We start from the raw sequence: 24,373 nt of genomic DNA on the forward strand, positions 1-24,373 counted from the left end.
CCCGAGCTGCAGAGACTAAGGTCTGAAAGAAGGAGAGAACTGAGTACTCGCAGGAGGAGTGCTCACTTTTGGGTGAAACAGGGAGGTGAGTCACCGGGGGATCAGGACCGGCCATTACCCTGACAAAGATAAAAGGATGTCAGACCCCGCCCCAGGTTGTGGGAGCAACATTGCTGTATGCTAGATCCTGCCTGAGATCCTGTACCTGTCCTTGCCTGGTGTCCTGTCTCATGTCCTGCCTTGGCCCTGTCAGACTGACTCCTAGTGGAACCTTCTGATTCTGGACAGGTCCTGGACCGCGTTTCATGGGTTACCCCCAGGCCCAGCACACTCCCATAGGCTCACACAGGCTAGCCCTGCCCACAACTGACACTACATGTTGTCGTGCTCCCCCCAATGTCCACATTCTGAATGTTGGAAGCAGTTTTATGTATGCACAGTTTATATGAGCAGAGCTCCGCCATATGATGAGGACCCTGCATGAAGGATCCTTCCTGCATGGAGAAGCTCCACCCACTGCATAGAACTCCTTCCAGTGTCTACTGAACATAGAGTTATCAGGGAGCATGGTGGCAGTTACTTGTCTCGGTGGCAGTGGTAGACACCAGTGGAGCATGTGGCCCTGAAGACCCCTCCATGGGTTCTTTCAGTGCATGGAGGGTTTCATATGAGCAGTTACCGAAACAGAAATTGTGGGTATTCCCAGATACATAAATGTGGCTTCCTCTTTTCATTTCATTTTACTGCACACTGAGCATCACAGAGATGAAATGAAGTAAAACATATATGCAAAGTAATGTTTTAAGGTGAAGTACTTGCACTATTTCTACAAATTCTGGGAACCTTAGATTAAGGGTGATAACACACCATGGAGAAAACAAATAAGTTTCAAGTCACTTGTAAATATGAACCCAAGTAAAGGGGGAGGGCGATGGATTACAATCCTATACCCACTTAGCTGGTTAGACTTACTGATGAGTAGACAAGCACTGTTAATATCACAAACTCCATGCTATAACATATACACACACACCCCAAATTGAGAACTGGAAAGTTAATGTTGTAGAATACGATCCTTGAATTCATATTTGTTGTTAAAATGAGGGCATTGGCATTGACGAAAGATGCAAATAGCTCCACCCACCCACCCAGATGAAGTAATATAGTTTGTTGTTGTCTCATATTGCTCACTATAGTTGTGATCCATGTAGAATGATCTAACATCTATGATTCTTCACCTACCATATGTAAGTAGCTTGTGGCTTTCAACCGTAACATTTTGTAGTACAGTATTTGAAAAAGTAATTTTCAGATTCTGGCTGCACACAAAGTACATTGCAATTATTGTGTGCTACATTCCTGATTATCATGTTACTTTTTCAGCCTGACCAGAAACATCTGTCTTTTTAATGCTCTGTCAGTTTGAATTAATCCTGATCTCTAATTTAACTGTTACACAAGTACCAATAACAACGTTGGGAGGTAGACTTAGATGGAAAAGAAGGATCAATATTCCTTTGTGTATGACTTGAAATGTGTGTTAATGTGACAATAAGACCTCAGATTTATGTGCCTAACAAGCTCTATAAAGATTGATATATGGAGTTGTCCTATACTATGGAGAATCAAAATGGGGCTATAAATCACCGAACAACTATTGACAGGTTGCCTACAACATTTTACAAATGAAAATAGGCTTACTTAGCCACTTCTTATTTTACTTAGAAACATACAGGTGTACTCTCTGGAGCCTAGTTCCATCCAGAGATATGCAAAAATATGATGCTGGATGTGCCCAGTTCCAGGAGAATGAGCTTTGGCAAGCTATGCCAAGAAGGTTTATGAGTGTTTTTTATTTGAGCAAAACAAATGGCAAGTATACAAAAGCAAGAACTTCAAAAATATATATTTCATTTTGAACAAGAGATTATGAACGATGGTTGCATGAGAATGAAAGAACAAAGACCATGTGGACACAAGAAGAGTCCTGTTGAATGAGACTGAAAGACCAAAAAGTCTTCCAGTGTTTTGAAAGAGGGGAGACAACTTATCTATATTGATCTACTCTACACTATGCTCATTTTATATCTCCAGTCTCCTGATCATTTTGGTTCACCTTTTTCTATATCTTTTCCAGCTCAACAAGTTTCTCAAACAGCATTGTTTTAATAGCAGGTTGTCTGATACCAGGAAAAATTGCAAAATTCAGGCAAATGCATATCAAACTATCAAGAGATCGCAAAATAGTTTGATTTATATACTTCATGATGCCATCTCACTTTGTTCGTTTTTCACAAATTGTTGAGCCCATCCTGTTTCACGGCTCATTCTCCCTTGTGATTTTGATGCTCTTTCTCAAGATTCCTTAACTGTTTTTGAAAACTTTGATGTATGTTTCGGAACATGAATTTCAGCCATGAAACAGATACTTTACTAGCATAAAGTGCAGCTAATGTAGCAGGATGGATTATTATGGAAATGGTTTTTTTAAAAAACATTTTGAAAATAACATCGTCCAGGGCATCATAATCCCACGAATGCCTGCAGAATTTCACTCAATGTGCACTCACTTCAGTGAAGGCATGAAAACAGTGAATTACGTATTTTGTAAGCAATTTTGAGAAATGTGAATTTAGTTCAAATCCCTACGCTTGAGTGCCGTCATGTTCTTAGCTGTCAGACAGTCACCCCACCCCCACCCCTTTATATATATAAAATTGCTGATCCATGAACATCCCATGACATCACAACATACCAGCTATTCAGGGGCAGGGGCTTCATCACCACATATGCAATTCAATATTAATACTGTAACCCCACAATGAATGTGCCTGTTTGTGAATTCTGAAGTGGGGGAAAAAGAGTTTCTTGTAACTATTAACTGACTTACAATTTTCTAAACTTAAGTTGCCACTCATGAAAATGATAGCATGGATGCAGAAAAGAGGGTGCTATACAAGGTTTCATGTCTTGTCAGGAATGAGCCAGCTCCCAGGGAAGGGTTGCAGCCAACTGAAGAAAGCAGCCAGGAACAGAGAGGGCTAACTGCCATGCAGGATGAGCATCGGCTAATGCCAACTCCCCTGCCCCTTGGAATGCCAGTTGATAAGGGAATGGCTGAGAGCAGTCAAAGCTCGCAGGAAGCACAAACAGGTGGGAAAGAGTTAAGAGACAGTCTCTCAGAGAATGGGGAAGGGGCGGGAGCTGACCCATTCAGTCTGAGGTCTTGGCGAATGGGAGGGCTGCAAGATAGGAAGCAAAACAAAAGAAGTATGAAGTGAAAGTTCAGTTGCTTCTCGTCACGCCAGAAGCAGTCTTCAGAAGGGTCATCTTGATTGATGATGGTGGAGGCTGTGTTAGAGCCATCTAGAGCTATCTGTTTGTTTTGACAATAAAACATCCTTTTTCATTAACTATGCTCACTGGACTCCTGGCATGTCTGTAGTTGTAGAGAGAGAAAGAGAAAGAGCAGAGGAGTGTGAGCTATGCAGTGGAGAATGTAAAAGAAGGTGGACTGACGGAAGGTTCGACAGTGGAATTTGCTGCCAAGGAGTGTGGTGGAGTCTCCTTCTTTGGAGGTCTTTAAGCAGAGGCTTGACAACCATATGTCAGGAGTGCTCTGATGGTGTTTCCTGCTTGGCAGGGGGTTGGACTCGATGGCCCTTGTGGTCTCTTCCAACTCTATGATTCTATGATTCTATGATTCTATGATTCTAAGGTGATGCCCAGCAAAACCTGTGTTGCAAAAAGATGAAATAGATTGTACTTTAGGGTGCAGAGGGGAAGGAAGGGGAACAATGGAGAGAGAAATGTAGCAGGGGCTGGTCCTGTTCCAGTCAGTCAGCCATAGTCTCTTCCTTGGTACTCTATTCCATTTCTTTCTCCCAACAATTAAGGATTTTATTTTATTTTTTCATCCTTGCAAACCTTGAGACTTTCCAAAGCCTACTGATGCTTCACTGTTGTGTGCAGCTGGTGCCATTTTGGCTATATAAAATGCCTGAACATTGGAAAGAGAGGGAATTCTACATTTAAATGAAAGTTAAAACTGTATCAAAAAACACTTTCCCACCCCTACCATAATGATGTATCTTTTTTGAATTAATAAAAATATAAAAGCGACTGCCAAAGTGATTGAGTTGTACACCCTTGGTTTAGGCATTAGGATCACCTGTAAAGCTTAATGAAAAACGATTTATCCAATTTGATGACTAGAATTGGAAATCCATTCCCCCCTCCCCAGCCCCCTGCTCATTACAAACCCTTCACGCACAAATCAAATGCTTGAGAATATTTACAGGCTTCAGCTTTGTGAAATTAGACCTGTTTGATTTTTAATGAAGTCCCAGTTCAATTAGTGAAAGTTCGCTCTTTGTTAGTTTGATTTGTTCACCACCTCATTAAGCAGTTAAACAAGGTGATAAGTAAGTTTTACTTTCCTACAAATCATCTATTGCAACATTCAATTAACAAGTTTAGTTCTGTTCGGCCTGATCCATCAAAAGTACATTTACATCCCATTGATTTTAATGACAGACGCAGCCAAGGGTATGTTCAACTCTCTTATCAAAATAATTGGATTTTATAGCACTTAACTCACAGGTAACTAACTCCTTTGTGGCAAATAAGAAGTGCAGTCCTACATCTATCTACACAGATGTAAGTCCCGCTGAGTTTGCTGGAGCTTTTTACTGGGCAAGTGTACATAGGAGGATTGCAGACCCAAATGATTTCCCATGTCAACATTGATGGGTTACTCCAGTCTCTTTCAGACCTTTTCCATGCATGGAGGAAGGTGGCAGGATTCACTGCTGGCCTCACCCTGGACCCCACTGTGTCCCACTGGTCCTGGCTTCAAACTTCCACACATAAAACTGAAGGTCTGAAAACAGATGCCTACATAGATATGGCTGGACGTGCCGAGGTGCCTTTAGGGTAGAAGCTGCTGGTTTGCAATGTAGCCCAAGCAGTAATGTGTCCAAATAAGCCACAGGTACTTAAAGGCTGTAAGCTTCAAGTCTCCCTTTCATGGCTTATAAGTCTCAGAGGGAGCTATGAAAAGGAGAAGCCACCCTTTGATATGAAGGATGGTAAAGGAATTGCTGGAGAGTGGTGGGCTGGATTATGTAGCCTCCCCCTGAGGAGCAGAACGTATTTGGTCTGATGGACCTGCCATAGGTTCTTGGGCTGTGTTCAGAAGAATGGATAGATGCATGGAGATTGGGGTGGGCCCTGCCACTACTATACAGACAGCCCCCCTCCCCGTGTACGTGGGAGTTACGTTCCAAAGCATTGTGTGTGCTGGTGAAATCACATACAGTAATACCTCTGCGAACGTCCGCCTTGTCTAGCGTCCATTCTGGTGAACGTCCATGGCAAACTTGGACGTAGCAGAATGGGTTACTTCTGGGTTTGCCACTGGGTTTGCGCACAGAAGCGCAAACCGCTCTGCGCACGTGCGCAGACACAGCACTTTACCCTGCGTCCTTTTCGGCTAGTGGCCGGGGCTCCAGAACGGATCCGGCCACAAAACGAGGTACACCTGTAATTGAAACCCATTGAAAAAGCCTGCAGACACCCTGTCCTGTCCCTGCTCCACCCATCCCACCCTTTTAGTTATGTTTCAGTGACATCTTTATGGTGTTTCCTGGTCACTTCCGGGTTTGGTGTGCTGCGCGTATACACGCTCATGCCCATATTGAACGTGTATAAATGGGGGGCTGCCTGTAGTGCTGCCCCTCCTCCTCCTTCTGTTTGGTCATGTGACAAGGGCTATCACAGGATCCTGTAAATTATTTCTGCCTTGTAAACAATTAGCATTTGCTACAGAATCCACCTCTGAGGCTGTCGATTTTCTGCAGAAGAGCATTTCCAAAATATGTTACCTTCCACTTCAGCGTTGCCAAAGCCATACATAGAACAGGGAGCAGCTGAAAGTCAGTGAGCCTTAAGGATATGGTTTGCCTGTGCTTGCTGGAATATAGGGCACTTTACTGCAGCTCCAGTTCTCTTTGCTTCCAGGAAGCAGGAGTTGGCTTTAGCTTGCCAATGTTCTCTTGTAGATTTCACAACCCCCCCTAAAGGCATCATGGTAGCTCATGAGACAAAACAGAAGCGGTTTCTATTTTTAGGATTGTCGGCTAACCGTTGTGGGTCAATTCCGATAGCTCAACTGAAAAGGGCGGCGGTGGGGGGGGGATTACAAAAGTTCCTGAGGGCAACTGAGTTTGGCTGGGGTGGATAATCCATGTTAGCTCAAATGTTTATATTGTCTTGTGCACCGCTTCAGCATGAGTAAGAAAAAGAGCTTTGCTTGCACATTTGAAAAGCGTTTCTTTGGTTAGAGCAGAGCCCATTGTATATCGCATTGCATGGTGTCATCAGGTACAGAACAGGTCACAGACACATTTGGCAATGGCAACGGTGTCTTTTCAAAATAAAGCAGAGGCAGGTAATTTAAAAAAACCCTTTTGTATATACTTTCCTTCATATAAAATGACACCTTTTGAGCCATCCCGGGTGTAGGTGGATGGTTAGATTGGGTGGACGTACCCCTACTTCCAGCCCTGCTGGTCTCCACCAGAGTGCTGCTGGCGTCCCTCTGTCAGCACAGAGCTCCTTGTTCTGCCTGAACAGGTGAGCAAGCAGAAGTACATACCTGCCAAGTGCCCCAGAAAAAATGGGATGCCCCTCTTTTTTTGCATGAGATTTCAGCAGCCATTTGGGGTGTTGTGATCTCGTGCGCTCTTGCACTGTGCTCTCCACCCCCAAAAAGTGCCTTTTTCAGGCCCACAAACTTGTGTGGCACCCAAAAACGTGTGTTTAGGGGCACCAGGCAAGATCTTGTCCTCCAAAAAAGCACTTTCTTTGGGGTGAGAGCAAGGCGTTGGTCACATGACTGCCTGGGAGCACATCCCAGATTTGGGTCTTTAAAAGTTGGAAGTACGGAAGTACCACTGTGATGTAGTGGTTAAGAGCAGTGGACTCATAATCTGGTGTACTGGGTTCGCTTCCCCGCTCCTCCACATGCAGCTGCTGGGTGACCTTGGGCTAGTCACACTTCTCTGAAGTCTCTCAGCCTCGCTCACCTCACAGAGTGCTTGTTGTGGAAGAGGAAGGAGAAATAGATTGTTAGCCGCTTTGAGACTCCTTAGGGTAGTGATAAAGCGGGATATCAAATCCAAACTCTTCTACTGCCTGCAGGATCACTGTCAACCTGTGGCAAGTCTTAAAATCAGGTGTTCTGGGCAGGGAGGATATGTGCTAAGTCTCTAAGTCAGCCCAACAGCCATCACCTGATGGAATCAGGTCTGATCCAGACATGATCACTTTGCCAGCCATAGGCTGGTGCAACTATAGACCTGCTCTGCCTCCTTCTGCTTCAGACTGTGGATTTGGCAGGGGATCTGCTACTTCCTCAAGCTCCACCACTGCCTGGCTGGGGTTTGGATTGTTCTGTCTGTGTAGAGTAAATGAAGATACATATGAGAAAGCTGGATATACTCAGCAGCTCGGAGCAAGTTAAATGAATATGGATAGAGCCTTTTTTCCCTGCTTGGTCTCACCTTAAATCCGCATCTGTTACCATTTACTGAATTTCCACCCCTCCTTTCCTCCCAATGGAGCCCAAAGTGGTAAAGTAAAATAAAAACATCCATTAAAAAGTTCTCAAAACAGTCAGAATATCGACAAACACGTAAAACAGTTACATACCCTCACAACTAATAATATCAAGGTTGCCAGGAAAAGTATTTTGCAGCCATCAGATGCCTGGGTAAGCAGACGTGCTGTTGAAGTTCCCTCTGAAAGTTAATAATGAGGCAGGCAGGTGTATCTCACCTGGGAGAGCATTCCACAAATGAGGAACTACCATTGATAAAGTCCTGCCATGGGTCAACACCAATGGGGCAGCACCCAGCAGTGTAATGACAAAATTAAATATAATTAGATTACAGTTGTCAACACAAGAATACCTCATTTGGCTTGCATTATGAGCTAGAACAGCAATGAGGCCTAAATAATATTTCTAATGGAGACATATAGAGAGGAATTCAACATCACACTATGGATATTGTTCCATCAGTGCAGGCATTTTTGCTTGCCATGCAGACTGATCTCCCCTCTCCTTCCTCTTCTTGGGGCTTCTCTTGACTCTTCCGAACAGATTTGGGGAGGTCATGGGTGTGTGGTGGGGACGGGGAAAAGTCCCTTTGGGACTTGTATGGGCATCTACTAGTGCAACAACTTAGTTGAATCCAACCTATAATTTTTTAATCCACAATACTTCAGAGGCAATAGTCTGAACGACTGCCTCTTTCCATATGCATGTTCAAAGTGGGGTCCTTTTCAAAGTGCCCTTGAAAGTTGAGATATGGTGAATGACCACAAGAGAAAGAAAGTTCTCCACAGTGGCCCTTGAGCTTTAGAATGCCCACTCCAGAGATGTTTGCTTCACACCAAATAACTTTTTGGGAGGATAAGACTGTCATTGACATCATGATGGTTGTGAAGTACCTCCAAGATCAGAGAATACCAGTGGCTGGGGAACATGACTGGGGGGGAAGTGCTGTTGGAGTCATGTCCTGCTTGAAGACTCCTCAGAGACTTCTGATTGGCTGCTGTGGGAGCAGGATGCTGTACTAGATGAGCCTTCTTATATTCAGATACTTTTGAAATGCTATTTATTCCTCTTAACTATGCTGTATCTTCATGTGATCTTAACTCCATGGACATTTTTAATTGGTGCTCATTGTGAGTTTTAAACTTTGCCTTGTTTTAAAAGGTTAGAGCTGCTGCCATACATAAATTTGTTTAAGGGGAAAGCTGCAGATTTTTACCTTTATACTGTTTTTTATCTATTTTTTATCATTACCCAGCATATGATTGTTGTGATGTGACCGATAGGTAAATTTGTACACGCTGACATTTTAGAACACTCTTCAAGCTTAGGCTCATGAAGTTAGGCTTCTTTGAGGTTAGATGATGCTTTCCAGATACCTGCTCTCTTGATGGGCCCTGTAATTTAATGAAGCTGGGTTGTTTTGTTTTTTAAAGGCCACAGTTACCACTTGATTCTGCCTTACAAGCAGTGAGTGTTTCATACAGAATTCGTCTCTGCAGCTCTGACAGTAGGGCTGCATGAACCTGTTCTTTCAAGAACACAGTTGAAGAACACAATGCCTTTGGGTCTCAGAAGCCCCAGGCATGATTACCTTCATCATTCTAGATGGAATCACATTCTTTGTGTTTCTATCTTGTTCTTGCAAAACTGTCCTGGAAGCTCTTCTGAAGGGAGATGTAGAAATCTTTTAAATAATAAATCAAACAAATATCTCTCATGATCCACTCCACTTTCAGTGGTTGTCATCTTTATTTTCATTTTTCCCTCTTCTGATTGCCAGTATTTTCTTTCCATTCTGTAATGTATGGTGGCATAATGGTTTGGGGGTTGAGGGTAGAGAGACATGTTTGTTTTCTGTTTTGTGGTGCTTTCTTTGAGCGCTTTTAACTCTCCAGCAACAAACCATCTTCATCTACTGACTGACAGTTATGTGGCAAGCTGTGCAACCAAAACAGCAGGTTTCGGATGGGTCAGAGCAAGACACAGTTGTGTGGCTAAAATGGATTTCTATTTGCTGTTATTTTTGATGGCATCACCACATGCCTGGGGAGGCTAGCTCTCCTTAGTATTTCATGCTCACGCTGGCATTAATTTGACAGTGTTTCACTTTGGGGTGACTTTAGCAGAAGTGTTTATTAACTCCTTTATTACTGGCTTGGGGGGCAGTGAGGTAGGGAGATTGCTTATTACCACAGAAGCTATTTCATCATGTCGGTTACATGTGTATATGCAAAAGGTTACACTGAAAGAAAGAGAAAGGAAATGGACTGGAAAAGGCATGACCAGCCATCAGTTTTGAGATGGTAATTCTCCAAGAACAGAATGACAGCTGAGTGGAAATGTACAAATTATTCCTCCAGAGGACTAAATGGTAAATTTGGTGCTAAATTATCCCAATTAAAAATTCCCATTTCATTCATGGGGGGTGGGGAGATAAGTGCTCGAGATACAATCAATTGCAGTTACAATTACTTTTGCATTTCAGAATGGTGTCTGACTGTTCGGGTGGATATTGGCTGTTGGGCAGGAACAGGTGTGAGGCCAGGGATAATGGGGGCTGCTTCTGAAAGGATTCTTCCATTTGAAGCAAGAAGCATTTAATGTGAATGACAGTCTGGAAGCAGTAGCCAAGGAGGTAACAGAAAAACCACCAAAGAATGAGTGCTCAGATCTTCCTGCCCTGATTTGTGAGCAGTCCAGGTGAACAGACAAGGGTAGGTATGGACAAAAACAGGAAAATGGTATTTAAAATTACAGTGAACCCCTAGTCAAGATGTTAAAGACTTGGAGGAAAAGCTAACAAAATATAGGGTGGGGAGAATGTGTTTGTCCCATGTTCCCAGATCAGAATGGTAGGTACCCCTTATTCTCTTCAAATGGACGAAACCACAGCCAACTCAAACCTTCTCGGATTTATCAATGTATCTTTCACATCAATATATCTACAAAGGGACATATTTGCATTCATGCTGACATAATGTTTGGACTTCCCGAGAACCTACTCAGTCTGCAATTTGGAAGAAAATCCTTCTAAATCCTTCTTTCTTTCCTTTAATTCAGCTGCCTCTACTTTTCTTCTTGATGCTTGACCTTGGATCATTGCACACAATGGAAATGCAATGATCTCAAATGGAAGTCACTTGCTTGCTTCCTCCCCACATTTGTATGTGAATTGGCACAACACTTGGCACACTGTGAATGTGATTACTGTGATCAGTGCATGATTGGCAGGCAAACAGTCACTTCCACACAGTGCAATGCATTAATAAATTCAGCAAGGGAATAAACACCTTTATAGGATTCCTTTCCAGACAGACTTTTATAGGGTATAAAACAATTAGAATAGCATCACAGCAATCATGCAGAATAAAACCAAACATTCTTGTTGAAGTCTAACCAGGGCATGAGAGACAGAGAGAGAAGCATTCCATTATAGTTAATTCAGCGTCTATTCATAGACCCATTCATTGTGTTTTCTAAAAATATAACTTGTTGTTTGTTGATAAAGCAGCTTGATTCCCCCCACAGATGGTGGAATTGAAGCTACCAGAGCAGATGAGAAATTGCACAAATGTAGGTCTTTATTTGAAGAAGAGAACACACACAAACGTTTGCTGCTTATCTGTTTCCTCAAACCACTCTAACTCTCAACTGAACATATTCCCAAATGTCATTTTTATGAATGAAGGAAATTAAAATCATTCAAAATGTTATTGAAATATGGAGATTACTAGCATACCATGAAACCGATGCAAAGTGATTTTAAATTTTAACAAAACATATTTCTTTTTTAAAAAATCAGGATTGAAATAGCAATGTTTGAACACTTGCAAGAAAATGATTAAGGTTTTGCCTAGCATGGTGAATCTGTAGGAGACCGATGAGGAAAAGGGAGGGCAAAAGCAATGGAAATAATTATTACATTTATATCCTACCTATCATTTATTTATGTAAGATATTTTTGGACTGCCTTTTAGGACCAAGCTCTCACAAGATTATTTCCCAACTTATGAAAACATAAAATGTCTACTCAAAACATATAAAATAGTAATGTTGGGACCATAGTCCTGGGTGCCAAGCACAGCCATCCAGGTTCTTGAGATTTCCTCCAGGCCACACCTTGTCTCCCAAGGCCACACCTATAATAACCCCTGATTTGCACCCACCTTGGCTTTTTTGCCTGGCTCAAATGACACCATGAACATAAAATTGGAATAATAATAGCATTCAACCCAGTGTAATATCATTGAAATCAGATTAAATAATTAAACTATTGCAATATCAATTAAGACAACAGTACCATAATATTTTCCCTACACTATATTTTATGGTGGGGGGACAACTCAGAAAATGTGAGTCTTCATCACCTTGAACCTCTCTAAGCATGGGGCATCATGCGCAATATATCTGACTTGGGATTAATAGCCACAGAGGTGGGTCTTCTTCTCCCAATGAGCTCAGTGTGATACACATTGGTTACCCCATTCTACTCTCACACCAGTTGTGTTGAGGCTGCGAAAGAGTAACTGAGCCAAAATCACCCAGTGGGCTTCATGGCTGAGCAGGGGATTGAGCCCACATCTCACCAACATAGAATCATAGAATTGTAGAGTTGAAAGGGATACCAAGGTTCATCTAGTCCAACCATCTAATCTCAATTAAAGCATTCATGACAGATGGCCGTCCAACAGCTGCTTAAAAACATCCAGTGAAAGAGAAACCAACACCTTAGAGTCTGTTGCTAACTGTTGAGCCATAGTGCTTCACTAGTAATACATATGCAGATTACAGATAGAAATGTCCTGTCTGTAATCGATTGCCAAACTTGTTCAAACGATCAAAGAAATCAGTTGGGGGACTGGATAAGGCAGTCGAGGCTGTCTGGCCCTACTGACATGCAGCAAAATACCTAAATTCCAAACACTAAACCCTACGCTTCCCCAAATTTCCCCCCTTTCTAAGAAAAAGACAATTAAAAAATAACTCAAAGGGAAAGGCAACTGAAACACAAAATGCCAGTACATTTTCTGTCTGTATTTCAAAACGAGATACAATTTAGTAGAGAGACAATGTAACAGAGATGTGAATTTAGAATGATGTGAATTTTCAATAGTGTCCATTTTGCTCAATACCACAACAATCATAGGGAGCCTTATATCAAGTCAGACCGTTGTTCCATCTAGCTCAGTATTGTCTACACTGACCAGCATCGGCATTCCAGTGTTTAAGATGCAAGGGAATGAACCTGGAACTTTCTTTATGCAAGGCAGATGCTCTGCTACTGAGCTACAGCCCTTCCCCAATCTTGTGGCTCTAATGAAGGCACTTAGAATGATGTGCCTCTTTTTGTTCCTTCTCTATAAAGGCTGGTATGAAGGACCAGAATTCTTGGACATCTGCCTAGGCCCCCATCATGTAGTAAAGATCCAGCAACAACACTTGATATGTTGCCACTCCCTCAGGTAAACATAAAAGTGCCCTACTTATGGGGGAGAGGACAATTACAGGGCAATGGAAACATATTTTAGATACATAAAATAGGATGGGCCCAGCTCTATAGATTCTAGAAAGCTCTATTTCTCCATGGAGTTTGGATCATTTTACCTGTTTTGTATGCTATTGTTGTTGCTGTTATTATTCATATCCAGCTCTTCCAATCACAGTATCAAGGTAGCATAAAATAAAATAGCAGCTTTTCTCTTAGTCTACAGCTCTGGCTGTGGCGGCTTTTCTTCCTCATAAATTGAGGTACAGTGGTACCTCAGGTTACGAACTTCATTCGTTCCGGAAGTCCGTTCTTAACCTGAAACCGTTCTTAAACTGAGCCAGTGTGGTGTAGTGGTTAAGAGCGGTAGTCTCGTAATCTGGGGAACCGGGTTCGCGTCTCCGCTCCTCCACATACAGCTGCTGGGTGACCTTGGGCTAGTCACACTTCTTTGAAGTCTTTCAGCCTCACTCACCTCACAGAGTGTTTGTTGTTAGCCGCTTTGAGACTCCTTAAAGGGAGTGAAAGGCAGGATATCAAATCCAAACTCTTCTTCTTCTAAACTGAGGTATCACTTTAGCTAATGGGGCCTCCCGCTGCCGCTGTGCTACACGAAATCTGTTCTCATCCTGAGGTAAAGTTCTTAACCTGAGGTACTACTTCCGGGTTAGCAGCGTCTGTAACCTGAAGTGTTTGTAACCCAAGGTGTTTGTAACCCGAGGTACCACTGTACTCTCAAATTTGATTCTAAATGATGGAGCATACCATACTTCAGTTTTTAAAACCAAAACAGGGAGCAAAATACCTAAAGAGAGAAAATGCTACCAATTTCTCTGTCTTTTTCCTCTGCAGGTTTTTTTCCTCACTTCTCCTTCTCCTCTCAGCATTTTTAAAATTGCAAAAAAGTTTCATGTAATATGCCATGATGTTATAATTTAATTTTATGCACTGTTAGGCCAAAGACTTGTTTTGAAAGGATATATATGACACACAAACACTGCAACTGGTCAGTTGTGCGTTGCTGATTTGCCAGCGCAATGGGTTCTGCTTCTTGCACTAGCGTTCAGTGTGCTATTGTGGGTCTTAAATGTAGACTTTCCTAAAGGGGGCCCAGCACTTCCCACACAACATGCTCTATGCCTCATGTTGCCCAGGCAACATGATTCTAAAGTGAAAGAGCTTCCCCACCAGAAAGTTGTAGCTCTTAGGAAGAACTCCAAAATATACATTCCAGGGAGGGAAGTGAAGAGCAAGCATGTCTAACAACAAAATAACAATTTACTTCTATGTGTGTACAGAAATTTATTCAGCCCAGGTTTCCCAGAGGCTTTAGCAGGCCAGAACCCTCCAGATGACATCAGTAACAGTCCCTCTCTGGGTGTCAATGTCAATGCTGATCCAGGAATGGTAGGTCCCATAAAAATTGGCAGCTCCATGACCTTCCCTGTCTTCCTCCAGGTGGTGTCATTCTCTGTGGGGTAGAAGCCGTGGGCCTGGCAAAAAAGGAATTCCTGGCCCTCCTGAAGTGCCTGCTATGTCACCCTCCCCATTGAGGGCTCTGCCCCTAAGTATAACTTCCTTCCCATTGTCCAGGTATCTCAATGCAAATCTCCTTCAGGAAAGCCTTCCTCACCTAGTTCTCAGCCAACTGAGCATGAAGCTTCCTCTTGCTCACTTGGGTCTCCATCCTGGCTACCGGGACGGTCTCCTTGTCAAAGCTGATGTGGTCCTCCCATCATACCCATACTTCCAAAACCCCTCTTTGCACCAATCTTGGCCCAGCTTACAGCTGTACATGTGCTTAACAGTGTGGTACTCCTTGCTCTCGTAACAAATCCTTGCCGTCTCCAGGTCCACTTTGAACAATTGCTCCCAGCCATGCTTGATGTGGGACTCACTGTCCCAGTACTGGGCACAATCCTACACAGCCCCCCCCCAACCAGGGCACTACAGGCACTGTCTTCTGTGCAGCACTGTGAGCAGCAGGTTGGCTGTTGGTACAATCCACAGCAGTGAACTGGGGCCACCCTCGGATAGGCTCTGACACCCTAGTGTAAAAATTGCACATGGAGTAGAAGGAACAGCCAGCATAGTTCTGCACCAGCTACTCAGAGGATCACCCATGGAGAGCCTCCACTTGGACAAAATGGGATATCTTACTCTTCAGTAATTTCGCTGTCATACAAGCTTGGATCCGATATTAACTATCAAATTGAGTAATGTTTTGTCTTAGAGTAGGAAATGGACAGAAAGGTCTGGGAAAGTTCCTCACACTCAGGCTATTGTATTGTTCCTGGTGCTAGACCGGATGGGAGAAGAAAGAGAATCTAACCCTATCTGGCTAAGTATAAAGCCCTTGGAAGGGGATGCAGGTGGCGCTGTGGTCTAAGCCTCTGGGGCTTGCTGATCGGTCAGCGGTTCGAATCCCCGCAACGGGGTGAGCTCCCACTGCTTTGTTCCAGCTCCTGTCAACCTAGCAGTTTGAAAGTATGCCAGTGCAAGTAGATAAATAGGTACTGCTGCAGCAGGAAGGCAAACAGCATTTCTGTGTGCTCTGGTTTCTGTCACGGTGTTCCTTTGCACCAGAAGCGGTTTAGTCGTGCTGGCCAAATGACCCAGAAAGCTGTCTGTGTTCAAATGCCAGCTCTCTCAGCCTGAAAGCAAGATGAATACCATAACCCCATAGTCCCCTTTGACAGGACTTAACTGTCCAGGGGTCCTTTACCTTTTTAAAGCCCTTGGAGGCCAAGGGAAAGAGCAGGAGAGAGTTAGCTTGCTTTCATCTACTCTAGGTGTGTTCATAGATTTCATGCAATCTCTGAACCCTCTTTTTCTAGTCTATAGATTATAGAATAGACCCCATGGACTATAGATTATGGTCCATGGGGTCACAAAGAGTCGGACACAACTAAACGACTAAACAACAACAACAACAACAACATAGATTATAGAGTGGTCCAGTGTGTATGTAATTCCCTGGCTTCCTACATACAAGTTTTGCCTCACTTTGCAAGCAGTTAGTTCCTAACTCAGAGATTTCACTGGATCACGAGAGTCAGAGTTTAATTCCCCACCACTGACCATTCCTTTTAAAAAGTACTATAGCACTGGCTGTTAACAACATAACACCTAGTCTGTCTTTGGATTCCAGAGGAAATGGTGACCAGAATTTTCCGTATTTCCCTTGAGTGAATTGGATTTAATTTCATGGGAAGGAAATGAAGTGAACCTTATTTAATACTTTATTCTCTGATCAGAATGTTGCTGGCTCTTGTCTTGCATTCACCAAGATTGAAAGTGTTGCACCCAATACTGAAATAAACTCAATGGATTTGATCATTGCAGGGACTATGCAAGAGTAAAATGACAGCAGAACAGATGGTTGGGACTGTGAAGACCATTTAAAGAGAAGGCCTTGTGAAAGGAGGTTGGTTAAAACCGATGTGGCACATATAGAATCGCTTGATCAAATAACACAAATTACGCTCTCTTTTTAAAGGATGGGGGTCAATTTTCAGCCCACACTTCAATCTGATTCCTAATATGACTTTGATTGAAATTCATTTCTCTCTTTGATTATATTTTTCTACCTTGCTACCCACAACCAAAATTATACTTACCCGCCACCTACATATGCAACTGTTGAGGTTTTTATCTAGGTCCACACCACCAAATAAACTGGCACTTAGAGATATAGCATAGGAAGGAAAACATTGGCTGGGGAAATATTTCCAAGCGGTGCCATATGTCAGCTCTGTGCTTGAGAAGTAAATGTTTGTTTGTTTGCTTGCTTGCTTGCTTGTTTAGGATTTTGAGCTATTGAATTGAGTGGGGTGGGGAGGGGAGGGGCAGGATCCTTGGGTACTGAAATGCATTTTTACATTCCTAGAAAAGTCACCATAATTCCCTGATTCAGGATATGAACCCATCCAATGTGCTTGGAAGTATTAGGAATAGAGCATCTTTTCTCCTACCCAAAGTTATTCCCTTGCGAAATTAGACTTGGGCACATGTGTAGACAGAGATCAGGCTAACTAAGCAGCTCAGACAATTCTTTTGCATATAAAGATTTTCCCTATTTGTTATTGTTGTTTATATTTTTTTCAAAGCTGTATAATAGCCCCCAAAGCTGCCTGCATCCTCCCCGCCTCCGCTGTCTACTGTGGTCCCCTCCTCATGATTTCCAGTTCTTGGAGGCACTTTTCTTTTCCCATTTAAAAAAAAAATCAGAAGAAAAGAATTACACAACCACTTATAATGAGTAGTTTGGCCCTTTCTTCCAAATAAAGAGACTTCCTACAGCATATACTTAACTTTCCCACTGAAGCAAATGAGACTTCAAAGTGCTGGTACTTGGGTGGAATAGTTCCCAGTGTGCATTGTGCCAGATTTATCATTACAGCCATTAAGGCACTTGAAGTACTTGCCAGCTGCTTTCTAACTTGATTTGCTGCTACACATGGGAGTGTGACAGAGAATAAACTTTTTCTTAGACCATTTATTAAGTTTGCTGGTCTAATAGTCCTGATCAGTGAAGTCTTTTACCCAATCCATGCGCATTTGCTTGAAAAGTATCCCCACCTGTTTCAGCAGAAATTCCCATCAAAATCTGTAAGTACTTTGGGATGTTACCATTCTCACCAACACACCCAATAGCATCCTTATATATTTTGCAACAGAAGTTAGACTGGGCACAGTTTGCTGAGGGGCAAACTAGACATTACAGTGACAGGCTCCATGTGTCAGAATGTAGGTTGTGCCTATTTCTTATAAGATCAAATATAATTTAAAGCACAGCATGGGCAGGTGGACAGCAAGTTATTTCCCAGTAACCATATTTACAAGTGGAGCCCCGCAAACGAACCAAAATGTCATGCATATTCATCGCTTTCTTATTTTTAATATTTTTTATCAGGCCACTCTAATCCCAAGTGAATTCAGAATTCTATTGGTGATTGTCTTTAGGAAAATTGGAAATTGGTACTTGATTAAAGATGGGCCAAAGAATGTTTCCAATCCAAATTTTAAAGTCCCTAAATTCAATATAATGAAGACAGGCAAAGCCACATAGAGCTGACACTTTTTACGAGATTACTGGGAAGAAAATGGAGGAAGCTAGACAAGGGCATTCTATTTTAGGTGAATAGTTCAAGTTTCATTGAAGGAGATATAAGGAGAACCAAAAAGTCTGCTTTCTGTGCTGTTTCCCCACAACAAGCCCTTAGCAGACATAGCAAGTATTTGACTCAAGCACTGAGTCACCATTTTGAAGTGGATAGTAACCACAATAGGGTTAAGACCCACAGGTAGGATGCTCGGTGGGTGTGCTCGTATTTCCTCACTTGTATTCAGTGTGTGGTTCACCTGACTCATGCTGGTTTTTGTGAGGGAGATTTGCTTGCATAACGCCAGAGTGACACAGGGCCCCTGGTGTCCCCTTTGTGTGTAAATAAGGGTCTTTAGTTTCCAACACTGTTGGTCTGCTGCATTTCGAAAGAAAGAAAGAAAGAAAGAAAGAAAGAAAGAAAGAAAGAAAGAAAGAAAGAAAGAAAGCAGGCCCTTAGCATTATTCCAACTCCCCCCCCCCCCTTTCTAGCAATCTCCTATTTCTTCTTAATGTCTTCACATGTACATTTAGACAATGCTAGGAAAAGTAAAAATAACCTTCAGGCAGCCTCTGCAGTTTAGGGGTTAGGTGGGTGGTGTAAATAGTTTTCTGAGCTACTGAACATTCCCTTTGAACTTCTGGGCTAGCAAGTACCTGGTAGTACACGTGTCTGGAATGTCAATCATGGTTTCTACTGCAAACAAGCAAACCTCAAACCACAGAAAATATAACACTGTGCCCCCGGAGTGGGCTTTAATCCGAAGCTTTAAAAACGTCAAGGTTCTCCTGAAGCAGATTACTTGAATAACTATGGGTGTATTGATAATCATCAAATGAATCAATAATTCAAATTCATGCTTGACGTTCCATGAAATATTGGGTTTTGTAGTTTCAAGTGAATGATACAACATGGGCTGGGGGGGTTGGGGGGTCCCCTCAAATATTGAAAATATTTACAAAAGTTTTAAGTACCACTGAATTCAGTAGGAGAAAGTGAAATGGATGCTTAATTATGCCACTGAAATCAATTGCACCGAGAAAGGGGCTTAGCTTTAACTGAACCTTGCTCTCTGTATAATTTGCCTTCAAATTCATTGTGCACTTTGGCTGCGCTCTGAAGAAGATTCAGAGCGAGAGTATTAAACCTATCTGTTTAATCCTTTAAATCTAATTTGGCTTTCTCCTACTGCTCAGGGATTGAACTCAGGTTAAAGTGATGAAAGCTAATAGACGCTGCTGTTATAACTTATCACACACGAGAGCTATAATGTCTAAATTATCAGCCTCTTTTCTCCACATCAAAATGCCAAGGGGTCATTTTTCTGCTTCACATTGCCCTGTTGTCCGTACTGCTAGAAGTCAAAAGTTTGTTAATTATGTAACCCTTGCTCAGAGGCTATCTATCTGTCCTGTAAATCACCTCTGGACTTAAAAGTTCCCAAATTACTGGTCTGTGCAATGAAAAAGACCATAATACTGATTCTGCTCAGTGCCATGATAGCTAGTATAAGGAGCTACAACAGCCACCCCACCCAAATAGCTCATCAGTAAAAAAATAATAATTGAAAAATGGCAAATGGTGCTCATGATAAGCAAGTCAGGTGACCTATTCACCACAAGCAGCAAGCTCTTGCAAGGCATAAGGAGGTAGGGAAAGACATTCCCTGTAACCTGAGCAATTGTATACAGAGTAGACTGTCCTATCCTAACTGTTATCTCTCCAAGGGCTCTAAGTAACAAGTCCTAGAGCTCTACATGAACTTTATTTCTGAAGTTTTGATCTGGCTACATTAATTCAAACCCAACTATCAATTATGCTGTGCCTGAGTGTTACCTGCAGCCCGGGCCCGGGCTTGCAATTAATAAGGCTCTTATTATGGAACATAATGGCTTTGATGTCTTGAGCATGAGTGGTGAACATAGTAGGGAGTGTGTTCAGCCTGTTGGAGCTTATTGGCTAATTGCCTATGGTCCCTTTGAAAAATTCCATGTCTAAAAACAAGTCAGCAGTGGTTTTGAACACAGTGCTATGACAGTATGCTTTGTGATGTTATAATTAACCACATTGCATCCCAATTTCTTTAATTCATAACTATAGCTCCCCCCCTTTTCTCTCCCTCCCAGCCTGCTAATTGGATCACTCTGATATAAAAGAACCACAGTTACTTCAAGAGACTTCTTTTCATTTTAAGGTTGCAATTCCATTCAGCGTTAGGCATCCTTATACCCATTGATTTCAATAGGTTCAGGCGTGCCCAACTGTGCATGTCTGTTTGCACTACTGTGAGATGTAATTCTAGTTCTTAATTCAGTACTAAAAATCCAATTAATTTCAATGGGATGGGATTAAAACCATGAACCACCCCCCAGTCCAGAAGCCTTTCCATGAAGCAGTGGTCTCTGTGTTGCTGTAGAGAAGGATCTACTTGTTGGATATATGGTTATACCCGGAATGATTAAGACGCTGGAACAAGGACCTTATGAGGAAACGTTACTAAGGGAATTAAAACCAACAAATGGTACCCAGTTAGCTTTCCAACAGCTTGATGATTTTTAGCCTGGAGCAACAATGAGCTGAGCTTTTTCACTTGTGGCACCAGTGTTGTAGAGTCCTTTCCATTCTGAACTACAACCGGCCACATCAGTACTATTGGTATTCTGCTGACTCTCGAATGCACACCTGTTTCAGCAGGCATTCCCCTTGTCTATGGACCAGAATCTCCCATTTTGAGTGCTCTGTTTTAATTGTTGTGCAGTCATAATGGGATTGTTTCACTGCACATTTTAATCATGTGTGTCAGTTTCAATGTTTTGATGGAATTGTTTTATTGCATATTTTAATTATCTTTTTTGTATATATCTTTTTATTGAATTCCTGTTTTACGATTTAAAGTACTCATTCTTACATCCTTAAGATATCAATGACTTCCCTTCTTCTCTTTCTATGGTTCATTTTACGTATCATAAATCCCTGCTTATTTTACAAAAACGATACCATTCAGTATTCCATTATTGCATCCATCAAAACTTATTTACACTGTTGAATTTATCTTAATGCTTCCAGCGTTTTCATCGTATTATAATTATCTGGGCTGGATAATTTTGGCTCCGGGGGTGTTGGTTAAACCACCAGAACAACAAGGGGGTAGAGGGCATCGTTCTGCCTAGCAAGCCAGATTGCTTGCCCTGATGGAATGATCATCTTGGCACAACAATGAATCCCTCCCCTGTGTATTTATATATTTTTGTGATTGGTCTTTCACCTGGAAAATGCTTAGAACCAATTTTGGCAATTATGCTATATATAAATTAATAATATTAAACACTGAAGTATTCCTAAGTTTAAACAAAAAGGGGCATGGTAGAGGTTTGTAAAATTCTGCATGATGTGCAGGACCAGGAAAGCGAGATGGTTTTTTCTCCTTTTTTCATAGCACTAGAACTTGAGGCCATCCAATAAAAGCTGAATAGTAGGGAATTTGGGACAGACAAGATAAAGTACTTCATCATACAGTGCATAGTTAAACTATGGAATTAACTACCACAATGTGCCTTGATAGCCACCAACTTAGATGACTTTAAAAAGAGATTAGACAAATTAATGGAAGATAAGGCTGTTAACACTTACTAAGGATTTCTATGCTGCCTAGAGATGCGGAGGCCCAGAAAAAAACCAGAATAAACTCCCCCCCCCCCATTTTTACTAATCTTGTGGGTTTTTCCTGGGAAAAAATTAAAAATGATTTTTTTTTATTTTAGAACAATGAGCAAAATGTTGATATATTTACTCTCCCTAAGACTGTGTAATAGGAATACTTTCATAAGAGCCAACTCCTAGGGTCCAAGGTTCTTTGCCCCCCACAATAAAATATTTGTGGGAGCTGGGCCCCACCCAAGTTGATGGGCATTGCCATTCAAATGGTGTGCATGCACCACATCATATGATAAATTATGTACTTACCTGTCCCCCCACCCCCGCGCCAATGCTTTATTCAAGTTGGCACTCCTGAATATTTTTATGTTAACTATATACAGTATCAGATCATTGAAATTCCTATACTCTGAGGACAAGCAAGTCCTGAGCTGTACACTGAGATTTACAGTTCTCAGATGCAAGGGCAATGCATTTCCGCCTTTCGGACCGCGCTGCCATTGCGACAAGAGAAGGAAGAAGGATTTGGTGCCTTCTTTGCTTGTGACTGCCTTCTTCTTGGCATAACTCGAGAAGTCCGGAGGGTGGCAACATGAGAACAGGCCTTCTCTGCAGTGAACCCCCATATATGGAATGCTCTCCCCAGGGAAGATTGCCTGGCACCTACATTATGCACCTTTAGGCGCCAGGCAAAAATATTCCTTTTTAATCAGGCTTTCGGTTGATCTTATTGACATCCAATACCCTTTTAGAATGTGGCGCTTTGGGGGGGAGTGTGGGTTATTGGGTTATTACTTTTGATTTGATTTTAGGCATCATATACAGAGACCCACCTAAATAGGTTAAACCTAGAGCAGCAAGAGAACACAGAACGCAAAATGGCAAATTTTCTGTACCATTGATTTGTTCTCAACAAATTTTCCTTTCTTGCTTCCCCACATCTCTCACTTTTTAACTGTGTTGCTAGCAGCAGAGATAATTCTTTGTGCTTTCAATTTCATGCATCACTACCATATACGTTTTCTTCATTCTCTTTGAAATTATTACTAGACACATGCCTCTCAGGTAATTTGAAGTGATATTCCAGAATATTCCAATACATTTGACTTTCAGAATATTTTGTAGTGATTTAACATATAGAGCCAAAATTCTCTCTCTCTCTCTCTCTCTCTCTCTCTCTTTCTTTCATTCCAGAGGTTCTGGGCGCTTATCCAGGGTTCATGTTTGCTTTTGGAATAAGGCACAGCAGAGACTGTGGTATCTTTAGGATAGATAGTTTATTTAAACATATATACAACCTGAGCCTACAGTGGAGGGGTTCATGGCATTAACACTCAAGAGGGCCTTGCTTCCCCCATAGCCACAGCCTTGGATTCAAACAGAAATCAAACATCACTCTGTTTCTCTCACTGCTTGCTTGCTGCTTTGCTTAAAGCTCATGTCAGCGCAGTTCTCTACTCTCAACTCTGCCTTATTCCTTCTAAGTACACAGAGTTGAGGGAGGGGCCCCCAATTTTCCATCTGCCACAGAGCCCCTTCCTTTGTTCTCTTTAATGGCCTCTCTCTCAGGCTATCACTTCACCAGGAGGCTAGCCTCGCTATTCAAAGAATTAGATGCCTTGATTAAATTTAAACACTTCCTGGATCCAGAGAGAAAGATCTTGACATAGAGCCTGACAGCCTAACACACACACACCCCAAACTCATAACAAGAACAATTTTATAAGTAGGCTGAATTTTATAAACATGATCAGATCCTCTTGAGAATCGATTAATGATCTTCCTTTATTAGATACTTAGGATGAACTATGGTTCAAATCTCAGCTGAATCATTAGCTCTTTAGTATGCTGTACTGGCCTACCTTACAATACCTCATAGATTATTTTAATAGAATTAGAAATCGTACAGCATGTAGGGAAGTGCACTACAATTCCTACAAGAGTCAGAAGCATCATTGGGCTTTGCCAATACCCTCAGCATTTTTAAGTGGTCCATGGGCTGGCTGGAGTTTGGGAAGCACTGGTCTCGAGCATGATGTTGATGGTTTTCACATGCAATTATCAATGATCTCTGCGTTTCCTTCTGCTTGTCCCATTTTAATGAGCCAAAATAGTTTGTCATGTGCAAAAGAAGGGGTAAAATGGGGTGTTCTTTATCTTTTGCCAGTCAAAGCAGTGAAGAGTGAGGGTAAAAAAAAGGTTCTCTCTAGAGTGGGCTCAGGGATGATGGATGCATCTTACTGACAATAGAGAATCTATAATATCACAGTATCGTTTTCCCCCAATAGTTATTTTGAGCCAGTTATCATTCCTTTCCATGCAGTAATGACCAGTGGTGTGGAGTAACTTCTGCACTGGGAAACCAGGTGAGCATTGACACCCCACCCTGCTCTGCCAGTCATTAACTGTCATGTGGAAGGATATTCCTTCATTCTAACTGGATGTCTTTTGCTTGATCTTGGGTTTTTGGGAGTTCTGACAAGACTGACCCAGTTCTGTGGAACAAGG

The sequence above is a fragment of the Podarcis raffonei genome, chromosome 1 (assembly GCF_027172205.1).
Source record: "Podarcis raffonei isolate rPodRaf1 chromosome 1, rPodRaf1.pri, whole genome shotgun sequence".
Lineage (NCBI taxonomy): Eukaryota > Metazoa > Chordata > Lepidosauria > Squamata > Lacertidae > Podarcis > Podarcis raffonei.